A 14,192-nucleotide genomic window follows, 5' to 3' on the forward strand; every position below is an offset into this window, starting at 1 on the left:
GCAAAAATCAGGCGGATTCACTAAATAAACCCAGCGTTTCATTTTCCCGAATACGAACTCAAGAAGGAAGGCGAGAGTCCGGTGAGCAAGCTGCGCCGGGAGCTGTCCGTGGTGCGCCGGGTGCATCCTTCCCGTCCGGGGATAAAGCCGTACGAAATCAATCGATGTGGGCATACGCTCTGCAATGTGAATCTGGGTGGCATGGATGGAAAATCTTTTTGGGCAAAATAAAAATAAATAAGAAAATAAACAAAAATTACAATGAAATGTTATAATAAATAAACAATATCAATATACAATGTGAGCATGAATAATTAAATGCGTTTTTTTTTTATTTTGTTGCTTCTCCCTTTATGTATTTATTGAATTATTTCAATTATGTTATTTCAATGCCACCACATGCAATGTGAAATTAGCCCTGTCATTTTCACTCATCAAAGTTAAGACGGCGGGATGTAGCGCCTTCTGATTCTTGATTGGTGAATCGTCGGTAAATCCGACGCGTGACTGTAAACCATTCGGCCATCACCTGCTACCTTCACAGCGGACATTTCAGCTGCAGACTCCTGATGACAAATCCGGAGTTTCTTGAATTAAAGTCTGCAATGCGCCCAAGCAGAGATGTGAGCATGCGCAGAAGCAAATGGATTAGAAAGTCAGGCAAAGTGCAGGTTTACACTCTGCGTACAATTCACCAATCAAATCACGGCACTCGCTTGAGCCCGCCCACTCTCCTTTGACGAGTGAACGTGATAGTTTGAAATTCAAGCCGTCTGTTACGTTGAGTTCAGAGGAATACTCTGGGCCGGTTAACGCGAATTAGGCTTTTGCCTAAGGCACAGATCATAAGGGGGGTAAGCTGGGGAACTTCGAGCCGCACGGGTTAGCTACCGAACACAAAGCATGCACAAAAATATATTTCGTGGCACATTCCTTTATTTATGTCCACATTTCATGCTCTTTCTTTAATTATTGCCACTTTCGGCAGTACATTTGTTTAATTATTTTTGTCTGAAATATTCCTCCATAGAAATATTTATATTTTTGCCACAGTTGTTAACTCTCTTTGGTTATTTCCTTATTAATTTGCATGCTTCTGCAGAGTTGCTTTCTCAATTGTATCTTAATAAGGGTGTGAACAGTGAACAAGGATATCACTAAAAAAAACAAAAAAGAGATGAAAAGACCAATTAAAGGCTGGCATCTAAATATGAAGCCAGTGGATCACAAATCCTGGTATTTTCATGGCACTTTATGGTTCTTTACTGGGTTGTGTGGTTCCTTGTAGCTCCATTGCTTGACCAAGCACCATTTCATTCTGGGATGGGGTCTTTGCACATGAAGTTGTTTTGTTGTGCTTTGAAAAACTTCCTAATATGTGTGTGTGTGTGTTTGGGGGACTGAAATCTTTTTATGAATGACAGGCAACCTCACAGCACATAACAGATTAAGAGGACCTGAACTTAGCCTGTGTGATTGTATGCAGCGAGGCTCCTTTTAAATCATAAACCCATTGGCATTTCACAAATCTCTTACCATCTATTTGTGGTTATTTACAGCATGGGGTCCGCTGCAGATCTAAGTTTATAAACGTTCTTTATGGACCCTTCATGTGGATGCGTCTTCTGGGGATCAAAAATGGTTCCCCTATGGCACTGCCTTGATGAACCACTCTGAAGAGGACCCCACAACTGCACCGGGACCCCAAATTATTTCATTCTTTCATGACTTTTGTCAAAAGGAGGAGTTGACGATGGTAATCAACTGTAAACTGTGGCCAAACCAACCGTTATGTTTTAGTTGGACTCTCGTTGCTAGAAGGAAAGTTAGCTTCATTGGTCTGACCAAGATATCTGTGCTCGTGTGAGTAGCAAGGCGCAAACAACGGCAAAAATGGCACTGACATCTGGCGAGAGACCAAAGCGGATGCGTAAAGCAAAATACTCAGTGGACGACGTTTTGCCTATTATCTCAGAACTGGACGATGACTTGTCGAACTCCAATTTTGATACAAATGATCGAAGACGAATGTGAGGTTCCAGCTTCAGCTGATTGCCCCCTGACTAATCGTGGTACTGACAGTGTTTGCCAGGGAGGACTGCCACTTAACAGTGATAAGAGGTAGAAACCAGTTTACAATACCCTGCGACCGCGACCGCTGCTGCTGCTGCCCCTGCCTCATGAAGACAGCCTGGCAGCAAGCCTGTCACACAGTCTTGGCAAACTGGCAGCCACAGCATGCAGTGACAGATGTTTTATGTTGATTTCTGTGTGAAACCATTACTTTTCAGAAACGTGGTATTTGGGAGAAGATATTCAGCCTCCAAAGAGCATGAACTTTCACTGCCATTCAACATACAGTGAGTTAGGAGAGCTGATTTTCTTTTTTTGAATTCTCTCTTTTGTATGAAGTGCAATGAAATACTGTACCACCTTAATATTCATAAACTCGCTTAATCCAGTCTCTCTGGGCAGTCCTGTGTGCAAGGCCAGAAACCGCCCTGTAGAGGGCGTCAGTTCATGTATAGCACAGATGTCGAACCCCAGGCCTAGAGGGCCGCAGTGGCTGCAGGGTTTCATTCTAACCATCTTCTTCATTAGTGACCAGTTTTTGCTGCTAATTAACTTCTTTTGCTTTAGTTTTAATTAACTTGACTCTGAGCCTTTAGTTGTCTCTTTTTTTAATTAGCAGCCAAACAATAATGAGACACTGCCACACAACCAGCTGACCTGTGCCCGTCACACAATATCTGAAAATAAAGAAAAGTGAAGGTCTCATTAAGGTTGATCTTTCAGGTCACCAAAACATTTTGACCAACAGAAAATCAACAGTTTTGGAAATGTCTGCTGTGGCAGAATGAGAGCAGAAACAGACCGCAGCATTAAATAACGGGCTTAATTATCAGCAAGAATCAGCTTCTCATTAATAGAATGGTTTGGAGTTTGAAATCCCAGTTTAGTTGCTCATCTGTTGGCTCGTTTCACGTCTCGTTTCTGTTTGGCTGCCATTTCATGAAAAAGTGAATCAATTCAAAGGACTGAATCCTTAAAAACAGGGCTATTAAAATGAAGGGAAAAGGAGTTCATTAGCGGTCACTGAATAGGAAAAAGGGTCAAAATGAAAACCTGCAGGCACTGCGGCCCTCCAGGCCTGGAGTATAGGGTGGTCCAGATCTAATTATGCAATTTTCATTATGCTATAACTTAATAAGTTTATTACATAGAAAATCACCCGAAAAATCCCAGACCATCGAGAAGTGTGTGAACTGACGACATGAAGAATCGTCTTCGCGCCGAACTGGAATCGTCCCTGCATACATCAAAGTCATCCAGACGATCTGGATCTGCATAGTTAGATCTGGACCACCCTGTAGAGTATCTACGTAAATTAAGCTGATGTTACCTTGGTGGGGATCTGCTATGGAACTAATGAAGTTTGAGCCTCACAGCCCCTGATCCTGCAGAGGTCCCAGACGTGACTTTAGTGCACATTGCTTCATTAAAAACCTTTACGTCCTGAGGGCATTTATCAGCAGTCTCCACCAAAATGAAGCCTTATTGTTGAAACAAATAAAGGCAGGACCGTCAATCTGTCACTAAAACTGGACAGCTGGTTCTCAAATGTGATAAAATCTGTGCTGGGTTCAAATGTAAACACACCTTTACTTAGAAAACTAGGAAAATAAAGGCACTCACAGGAATATTTTCACATTTCTGTTTCCTGGTACAGTATATCTCACGTACAAGTAAAGCCAGGCCGATTGTTATTCACCAGACTTGTCAGCTGTAGCTGTCTAAAGTTTCACGTTGCTAAAACAAAGAAATAAATAGTTACAGCAGTTGGCACCACGGGCCCCCCTGTCCCTCTTCCAAAGCCTCTCCAAACGGGTATCCCGAGAGCAGGGAGCGCACAAAATAAAGCTTTATCACTCCAAGTGCTGGACAGTCAATTTTTCACTTGAACCTGATGGCATTTTCCAAATGTGATTAAATTTGATACAAAACAGAAATTCTAAAATTTACTTAGAACCGATGCTGAACTAAAGAAAAGACTAGGGGCTCATTTAATTTTGTTTCGTATTTTTGTTATGTGATACTGTATATTTCCATGTAGCAGTCATGAGAATAAGACAGCACAATGAAAACAACAATACACACAAACACACACACACTAACAGAGCGTCAGCGTGCAGTTGCTGGTGGTGGGCGAGAGGAATACGCAGCAGACCAGTTTAATAAGAGAATAAGTTTAATAAGTCACTGTGCTCTGTTCAAATCTATCTTGTAAATCGGCCCTTTTTCTGCTCACATGCACAGTTGACACCGAGCCAGATTTAGCACAGGGGTTCACTAAACAGAACTGCTAGGCAAGCATTAGAATAGAAGACAAGAACGATGGAGACAACTGGGAAACGGGCAGTCAGACTGAGGACTGTTGAATACTATTTTTGTCTGTCAAACTCAGCATGAAACTCTGTCCTCTTTGCCTTGTTTGGAATTGCATGATTCAACTAAGTGGAGGCCTACACATGAAGCCTTGGCACATTGCCTGGCACATCTTTGAAGCCGATGGACGGATGAGAGAAAACGTCAACATCAACGAAAATCCTTCCACTGCAGTGACGAAAATGGCTGACACTACACATCGGGCCCACACTCCCGAACTGGGTTCCTGCCATGACTTCCTGTTCCGTCTGTTATGCAGCGTAAGTCGTCATTAAACAAAGCTAAGTTATTTCTCCTATGTGATTTCTTACTGCCATATCACCAAAGGGTATCTATTGCCTTTTTATATTATATCTATATAGATTTGTGTTATGTAACATGCCACAATTACAAGATAGCTCATTCCCAGGGAGCTAACACCCCCTGTTGGATACAACCAGCTGCCAAGCTGTCTACACGCAGCTACCACCTCCATCAAAGACAGTGAATCTGCGACGTCATTGGTCATAATATATCTTGTATATAAATGTCTCCACGTGGAAGTGTGTGTGTCTGTCAGTCTGTCCGGCCCGGAAGTGCGAGGCTACAGCATGAAGCTCAAAGAAAGTGACTCAGTCGCCAAAGTGAAACTGCCGAGAAAAGAGAAACTCGCTTGGCCACTGATACACAAGCGAGGCGAGCACATCGACAAAACGAAACCTCTGAGGAGAGGGAAACTCGCTTACCTGTTGACAGACAATGGAGGCAAGCATATCAGCAAAACGAAACCTCCGAGGAAAGAGAACCTCGCTTAGCTGCTGATGCACAAACGATGCGATTGATTCATTAAAGTGTCAAAATCCATGGTTTCTAGGAGTCCAGGCTATATGCTGATGATACTCAGGTTTATATTCCCGTCTGCGACTCTGCAATGAATCAACTGCACAACTGTCTGTCTGAACTAAGATCCTGGATGGCTAATAATTTTCTTGATCTGAATCAGAATAAAATGGAGGTGCTTATAGCGGGTCCACCAGCTAAAGCCCAAATTGGTCTTGGACTTCTCATCTCTTTCTCTGTCTTTTGCAAACATCAAGTCCACAATCTTGGTGTTATCTTTGACAGTAACCTCTCTTTTGAGAAACAGGTTAATTCTGCACTCAAGAGTTGCTTTTTCCAGCTTCGTCTATTTGGTAAGATCAGGCCTTTTTTATCTTCTAGGGATCTTGAGAAAGCTACTCCTGCTTTTATCTTCTCTCGCCTGATTACTGCAACTCGCTGTATTCTGGGATTAGCAAATCTCTGATACGCAGGTTACAGTTGGTCCAGAATGCTGCCACTCGTTTTCTGATCGGGGCAAGAAAGTCTGATTCTGTTTCTCCAATATTAGCTTCTCTACACTGGCTGCCTGTCAGTTTTCGAATCTTGTTGCTAGTTTTTAAACCTTTACATGGGCTCGCTGCTGCCTATTTATCTGAATTGTGTGCTTTACACCAGCCATCTAGAGTGCTTAGATCTTCTGGTCAGTTGTCTCATGTTGTCCCTCATACCAAGTGTCACACTAAGGGGGACAACTAGCTGTGGTACCTCGCCTATAAAGGAGTCGTCTACACTTGAACTGTTCAAAATGAGATTAAAGACTCATTTCTATTCACTTGCATTCCGTGACCTTCAGTAATACTGATGGTTTCCTCATTGTGATTATGTAATCTGACTTCTATGTATTATTTATTTCATTTATGTTCATTTATCTGTGCTGGGTGGGCGCCCTACTCATGGTTTGTTTCCTGCCTTGTGCCCTGTGTTGGCTGGGATTGGCTCCAGCAGACCCCCGTGACCCTGTAGTTAGGATATAGCGGGTTGGATAATGGAAGGATGGATGGATATGTATTTATTTTATTTCTTTTTATGTTTTATATGTTAATTGAATGTTTTTTTCTTCTTTTATTGTAAAGCACTTTGGCCACAGCATTCCTATGTTGTTTTAAATGTGCTATATAAATAAATTGACGTTGACATTTTTACAGCACAGCTTATACAGCTAGTACATTATATATGTACACACACACACACACATAAATAAATAAAAACAGTTTCTTTTATACACATACACATGTAAATAAAAGCAGTATTGCTCACATACACACGCAAACACACACGTACATATTGACACAAAACAGTTTTGTGCAAAAATATGAATGGCTTTGTGTGGACAATTTCATGCAACACTAATAAACAGGGATGAAGAGCTATGCATTGCAATAAATATACACATAATAAATAATACATACATATTACGCATTATGAAATGTACATTATGGCTGCTTTATGGTGCCATTGTCAATATAACATTAAATATAATAATTTCAAGTAACAACAATCAAAGTGAGACTAAATATAAATTACACAGAATAATTGCTACGTTTAGTAAACTCTTCTTCTCAAGTGCTGTGTCGGACTCAAAATCAGCCAGGTCTTTATCTCTGTCTTCGGAGACGGCCTCCATAACCTCGCCCAAAGTGCGTTTTGGTTGATTTGTTTTTATCCAAAATAATAAGTGAAAGCGATACTCAGTGATGCTCTTTGTTACTCTAATGCTGTTTTCTGTTGATATGTCTTTGGGAGACTTATAGTTGATTTCGCACACCCCCAGGTTTGTCTTATTATGTTCATATATGAACATCTACATATCGTTGGAGATGAGAGTCGCTGCCGTTTGCATGTGTGTGACCTATTGAGACCAAGCTAATGACCTGGAAAAGGTGACCCACACCTCCTCTTATTTGGAGGATATCCCATGACTGATGCATCATACAGTTATGTGCTTGAGCAGGAAAATCTACCAGAAGATGTGTGGAACCACCAGGACTCTTTCTAGAATTATTCATCTGCTTACACTCAGTAGCTGATCAAGAATGGCCTTGGTCTGGGAAGTGGCTGAGAATCTAGCAGTCACTCCAATAGAATTTCAGAAGCCCCCTGGTGAGAAATTGAGAACTTGACAGAAGGACGGCCATCTTAGCAGCACTCAATCAGGTGCATATGACAGCCTGCTTGGAGTTTGCCAAAGGTCTCTGAGGGCATCAGGAAAAGGATTCTCTGGTCTGATGAGACAAAAATAGAACTCTTTGGTCAGAACTCCAAGCCCTGTGTGTGTCAAAGACCAGTCACTGCTCATCACCTGCCTAATACCCTCAATATGGTGAAGCATGTTGGTGGCAGCAAACTGCTATGGCGGTGTAGGGACAAAGACACTGGTCAGAAATGAGGGCAGGATGCGTGCAACCAAATACAGAGAGGTCTTGGGAGAAAACCTACTTCAGAGAGCACCGCACCTCAGGCTGGGGTGACAGTTCAATGTCATTTAGACAAGACAAGGCTGGAGTGGCTTTGGGACAAATCTCTGTCTTTCCTTGTGTGGCCCCATAAAACATACAGTATGTGGAGAGACCTGAAGAGTGCAGATTCCAGACACTTCCCATCCAGTCTAATGGAGCTTGAGAGGATCTGCCAGGAAGTATTGGGATAAACTGCCCAAATCTGATGTTCAAAGCTTGCAGAGACTGACCAAGAAGACTGCCATAGGGGCATCTGCAACATACTGAATTGGGGTCTAAATACCTCACAAATACAAGTTCTTTGATTAATTTTATTGATCTTAAATTGCTTCTTTTTGTAGACTAAGTAACACAGCAACAGGAACCTCTTATTGCTCCAGAATGCCTGACCAGAGATTCACGTGCGCACATCAAAGTGGGAAGGTGAAATGTCACAAGTTGGATTTCCTAATTCTCTGATGGCACAAGGACACTGCACTTGGAGTTTGGTGAGGATGCACCTTTATCTCGGTTCATGGGAGACCCCACAGCTTTAAACTTTGAATGTAGGATGCTGGATTGGGGGACGCAGAGGCACCTTTAAGTGACAGTCACCAAGTCATCTGAATGCGGGGCGGTGACCTTCTTTTAGTAAGTACTAAACGCTGATGTATCTCATTATTATCACTTGTTCTCACAGGAGGTGATGCTGTGCTGTTTGCCAGCCATAAAAATGTAAATTTGTGTTTGAGATGAGGGAGTTTTCAAACATATCCTGCATAAACTAACATTTAAGACGCCTTTGTCTTTTTCTTTTGTTTTTATTTGATTTTGTGTTCAGTCAGTTTCTCTTTGCTTGGGTAAACATAAAGGTGGCATAATGCTTGTGCTCAGGTTTACTTTGCTTAATTCAACCTGATGTGCATCTCATTTTTTTGTGATTTATAATCCTTTATTTGCCATATTCGATTCAATTTGTCACTTTTTTTTACTCTCCAGAGAGTTTTTGAGGTGAGAGCGCAGGGTCAGCTATTTGTGCAGCAACCCTGGAGCAAGTGCGGGCTAAGGGCTTTGCTCAAGGGCCCAATGGAGTAGCACTCGTTCTGCTCGAATTACCAGCCCAGATCCTTTAGCCAGAAATGCAGTCAAACTGTGCAAAGGGACAATTACAAAGAAACAAAAAACAAAAGTTCCTGAAGAAAATAAATGTAAAGGTCAGAAGGAACAAAACAATCACTTTGGATGCGTACACCTGACAGACCTAAAAATGAGCCAAATCATTAATAAATATTAGAAACTCTGATTAACTACATGAAAAGAATCATAAAAGGAAGGACATAAAAGTGAATAATAAAGTTTAGGCACAGCTAACCATTCATCACCAGTCTGTGTCCACTCCTCCCAGTTTACACAAACTTTATAAAGCGCCATTCCCTTCTGACCTATTGCAGAGTAAAACCAGTCTCTACTGACCTTCGCCATGTTGACATTTATAATGATTTCAATGACATTCTCTTAGCTCTTTATAGTGCAGTTAATTTATTTAGAAGCCCCCTGAGGGGCCCGTTGATCCATACCTGAAGAGAAGACGCTGGAGGAAACACGACTTGTAGGAAATGATCAGCGCGCCCCGGAGCAGAAGGAGTCTGAGTTCCAGTTTTGTGCAGAGACGCCTTTATATAGGGCAGGGTGAGGTGGATGGTGCTGGCGCAGCAATCTGGAAAGCACTGCTTACTTCAGCCCATCACCAATGCCAGGGCTCCCTGCTCCTAGGATTCCGCTGTGCCCAAACACAATAACAATGAGATGAGAGCATACTGGTCCTCGTTTGGCAGATTTTAATTCCTTAAACTCTCTGTATCTTAAAACAAATTCTATCCATCTTTCACTAGAAAACTTCTACTGTAGCGCAGTGCTTGAAGTGGGTCATGTAATGTGATTGAGACAGAAGACCAGGGTACACAGACAAAAGGTTGGGGTACCAGCTAAGTCACCCTTTTTAATCAGAACAAAAGGGTGCCCATGAATCCGAACACAAAGTGACTTCAGTCAGCCTTCACACAAACACAAAATAAGAAAAGAGTCGGAGTGCCGTCCTTTTCAAGTGTCAGATCAACATGTGACACCACCTTCTGGGAGAGGCTCCATTTAATTGTGTCTGAGCCGGAAGGGACAGAGTCTTCTCTGGGGGGTTTGGATAAAACTAGGCATCCTCCTTGAGTAGCTTCTTGATGATGTTATGGGGCACAGGGAAGATACTGAACCCCATCAGGTCCCCTCATATTCTGGGGTGGAACTGCTTACATCTTTAGAGACTGGAAGGTGGTCCCCAGGTGCACGTAAATGAGTGCCAGTACTCACTGGTATGTCATGTTAGCATCTCTTCCAATTTCAACATAGACTATCAAAGACATAAATCGTTTGCAACGAGTGCAGAATGCAGCTGCTAGAATCCTGACTTGGAAAAGAAAATCTGAGCACATCTCTCCAGTTTTGATGTCACTACACTGGTCACCTGTGTCATTCAGGATTGACTTTAAAATTCTGCTTATGGTTTACAAAGCCTTAAAGCTGAATGTCTGATACCTTATATTCCAAATCGTAACCTCAGATCCTCAAATGAGTGTCTCCTTAGAATTCCAACAACAAAACTTAAAAGAAGTGGTGAGGCGGGCAGGCGGCCTTCTGCTGCTATGCACCTAAAATCTGGAATAGCCTGCCAATAGGAATTCACCAGGCTGATACAGTGGAGCACTTTAAAACACTGCTGAAAACACATTACTGTAACATGGCCTTTTATAACTTCAATTTAACTTAATCCTGATACTCTGTATGTTCAATTCTTCATAATAACTATTCATGGTGGCTCTAAAATCCGTACTGACCCCTACTCTCTTTTCTGTTTCTTTTTCTAGTTTCTTTGCGGTGGCGACCTGCGCCATCTCCACCTACTCAAAGCTTCATGATGCACCAACAATGAGGATGGATTAAAAGGCAGAACTCTACGTGGCCATCAACATCAAGTGACTACGTGAGAACCCTAAATCCAAAGAGGACTATTTCATTTATGTTAGGTAGAATGTCCAGAGGGGACTGGGTGGTCTCATGATCTGGAATCCCTGCAGATTTTATTTTTTTTCTCCAGCCGTCTGGAGTGTTTTTTTTTTGTTTTTTCTGTCCCCCCTTGGCCTTTGAACCTTACTCTTATTTGATGTTAATTAATGTTGACTTATTTTGTTTTCTTATTGTGTCTTTTATTTTTCTATTCTTTATTATGTAAAGCACTTTGAGCTACTGTTTGTATGAAAATGTGCTATAGAAATTAATGTTGTTGTTGTTATCAGCATTTCTCCATAGGGTACCAGTAAATACAGAAATGTCTTTGCAAAAATTCACGAGGGAGAAAAGCGCTAATCTTTGATCGACTGTTGATGTATCCTGGCACTCAGAATCTCACAATTCATTGGTCTGAGCTTGAACTGACTGTCATTGTATCTCAGCACTGCGGTGGGTTGGCACCCTGCCCGGGATTGGTTCCTGCCTTGTGCCCTGTGTTGCTTGGATTGGCTCCAGCAGACCCCCGCGACCCTGTATTCGGATTCAGCGGGTTGGAAAATGGATGGATGGATGGATGGATGGATAGATAATTGCATCTCGACAATCAAAATTTCTTCAGATTGGCACCTTTTCTTAGTGAACTAATGAGTACTGGAACCTCCTTGTGACTTTTCAAAGGGAAAGTACGACGTTAGATCGGCTGTTGGCATAGCCAACATAACTCTCGGCTTAACAATTAATTGATCTGCGCTTCAGTCAACTATCACTGTATGTTGACAATCAATATTTCACTCAACCAGCTCCTGTTTTTAGCGTTCTGCTGAGTAGTGGAACCTCTTCATGAATTTTCTCAAAGCAAGTTTAATTTCAGATCTAGTTATTCATTGATCTGTGCTTCCATAGACTGCTACTGTATCTTGACAATTGAACTTTCACCAAACTGGCCCATTTTATTAGCATACCAGTGAATACTGGAAGATCTTCACGTGTTTTCATGGATGGATGTATGATCTTAATTCAAGTTTTGATTTATCTTGGGACTCGAAGTTTCAATGGAAAGCTGCACATGTTCCACCCCACCTAATTCTTTGATCGCAAGATTCTTAGATCACTGTATCTGGTCCAACTTCAAGGACTGCTCATAATGTCCTTTAAGAGACAAAGTTACATTTTTCTATTTTTTGATAGTGAAGACTGTTTTTCATGTGGGACCTTTGAAAAAATTAGGGAGAGAAACCATGCAGCCGTTATCAAATAAATCACCAGAAAGAGCAAATCTGTTATGTCACTGTTCTAGAAAGGAGCTCTGCAGAGAACTCAAAATTACAAGGATCAACGTGCAGACTGGAAAGTAGCTGCGCTTGACTAAAACTCAGAACTTGTAATTTCCAAACTCTACTTTGAAAAATGCAAAGAAAATGATAGATAGATAGATAGATAGATAGATAGATAGATAGATAGATAGATAGATAGATAGATAGATAGATAGATAGATAGATAGATAGATAGATAGATAGATAGATAGATAGATAGATAAGATTTGGTATAGTAGGCAGGATTAGATAGTTAGATAGAACTTTGTTTTTTCCTGAGGATAATTTGGCTTTTTACAAAAGGTCTTTAAATATATAAATACATAAATAGCTAAACAAGTAAGTAAATAAATAAAAATACACACACTTTTGTCTGAACACACACTTGAATTACTATAAGCAAGAGAACTCGGCAGTCCCAGTCCCAGTTAGGCATTAAGCTGTTGTGTTGCTGTTGATAGATAGATAGATAGATAGATAGATAGATAGATAGATAGATAGATAGATAGATAGATAGATAGATAGATAGATAGATACTTTATTAAATAGATACTTTATTAATCCCAAGGGGAAATTCACATAATCCAGCAGCAGTATACTGATACAAAGAAACAATACTAAATTAAAATAGTATTAAAAATGAAAAAAATTAAAATAAAATTAATGTTAGCATTTACTCCCCCTGGTGGAATTGAAAAGTCGCATAGTGTAGGGGAGGAACGATCTCCTCAGTTTGTCAGTGGAGCAGGACGGTGACAAAAGTCTGTCACTGATGCTGCTCCTCTGTCTGGAGATGATCCTGTTCAGTGGATGCAGTGGATTCTTCATGATTGACAGGAGTTTCCTTAGTGCCCGTCGCTCTGCCACAGATGTTAAACTGTCCAACTTTAATCCTACAATAGAGCCTGCCTTCTTAACAAGTTTGTCCAAGCGTGAGGCGTTCTTCTTTTTTTTGCGGCCATCCCAGCACACCACTGCATAGAAAAGGGCACTCACACACAACTGTCTGGTAGAACATCTGCAGCATCTTACTGCAGATGTTGAAGGATGCCAACCTTCTCAGAAAGTATAGTCTGCTCTGACTATATATTTATATGGTATAAAGGACTCCCAGTCGTGTTCCTTGACACACTTTTGGTGACTAATTAATTGGCTGAAAGTCCTCAGTGCTGGTGTGTCACAAAGAGGATGTGAGGCGTTGTTCATAATGGCACTCAGTGTTGCTTTAGTTCTCTCCTCTGTTATGACTGCATTCTATAACTATCTTGTTGAGATGGGGGGCCTCACCTGAAGTGATGTTACCAGCCCAGCACACCACAGCATTGAAAGTCACATTGGCCATCACAGAGTAAGAGCAGATATACTACTACTTTAACATGGCCTTTTTATAACTTCATTTTAATCGTAATTTAACTTAATCCTGATACTCTATGTTCAATCTCCTCAAAATAACTATTCATGGTGGCTCTAAAATCGGTACTGACCCCTACTCTCTTTTCTGTTTCTTTTTCCGGTTTCTTTGTGGTGGTGGCCTGCGCCACCACCACCTACTCAAAGCTTCATGATGCTCTAGCAATGATGGACGGATTAAAAGGTAGAAGTCTACGTGACCATCATCATCATCAAGCCCTTCCGTGAGAATCCTAAATCCAAAGAGGACTGTTTCATTTATGTTAGGTAGAATGCCCAGAGGGGACTGGGTGGTCTCATGGTCTGGAATCCCTACAGATTTTATTTTTTCTCCAGCTGTCTGGAGTTTTTTTGTTTTTTCTGTCCCCCCTGGCCATTGAACCTTACTCTTATTTGATGTTAATGTTGATTTATTTTGTTTTATAATTGTGTCTTTCATTTTTCTATTCTTTAATATGTAAAGCACTTTGAGCTACTGTTTGTATGAAAATGTGCTATAGAAATAAATGTTGTTGTTGTTGTTGTTGATATGAAGAATGTCACATCACACATTAAAGGAACATCCTTTTTACAAGACCAATCTCACCCATCACTGATGTGGACCCTCAAGTACTTGTATGAGTAGACCACCTCTACATCCATTGCCTGAATAGTGACCAGACATAGAAGC

At 41.2% G+C, this 14,192-nt stretch overlaps 1 protein-coding gene across 1 annotated transcript in view; it reads right to left on the reverse strand.

Moving 5' to 3' along the window:
- The window catches only part of LOC120514445 (interferon-induced protein 44-like), a 105,305-nt gene extending 95,943 nt beyond the window's left edge, over positions 1-9,362 (reverse strand). Inside the window, exon 1 of the mRNA XM_039734828.1 lies at positions 9,320-9,362. The gene's annotated coding sequence lies outside the window, so the exon portion shown is untranslated. The remainder of the gene's footprint in view (positions 1-9,319) is intronic.
- Between the last annotated feature and the right edge of the window lie 4,830 nt (positions 9,363-14,192).

This window comes from Polypterus senegalus, chromosome 14 (assembly GCF_016835505.1).
Source record: "Polypterus senegalus isolate Bchr_013 chromosome 14, ASM1683550v1, whole genome shotgun sequence".
NCBI lineage: Eukaryota > Metazoa > Chordata > Cladistia > Polypteriformes > Polypteridae > Polypterus > Polypterus senegalus.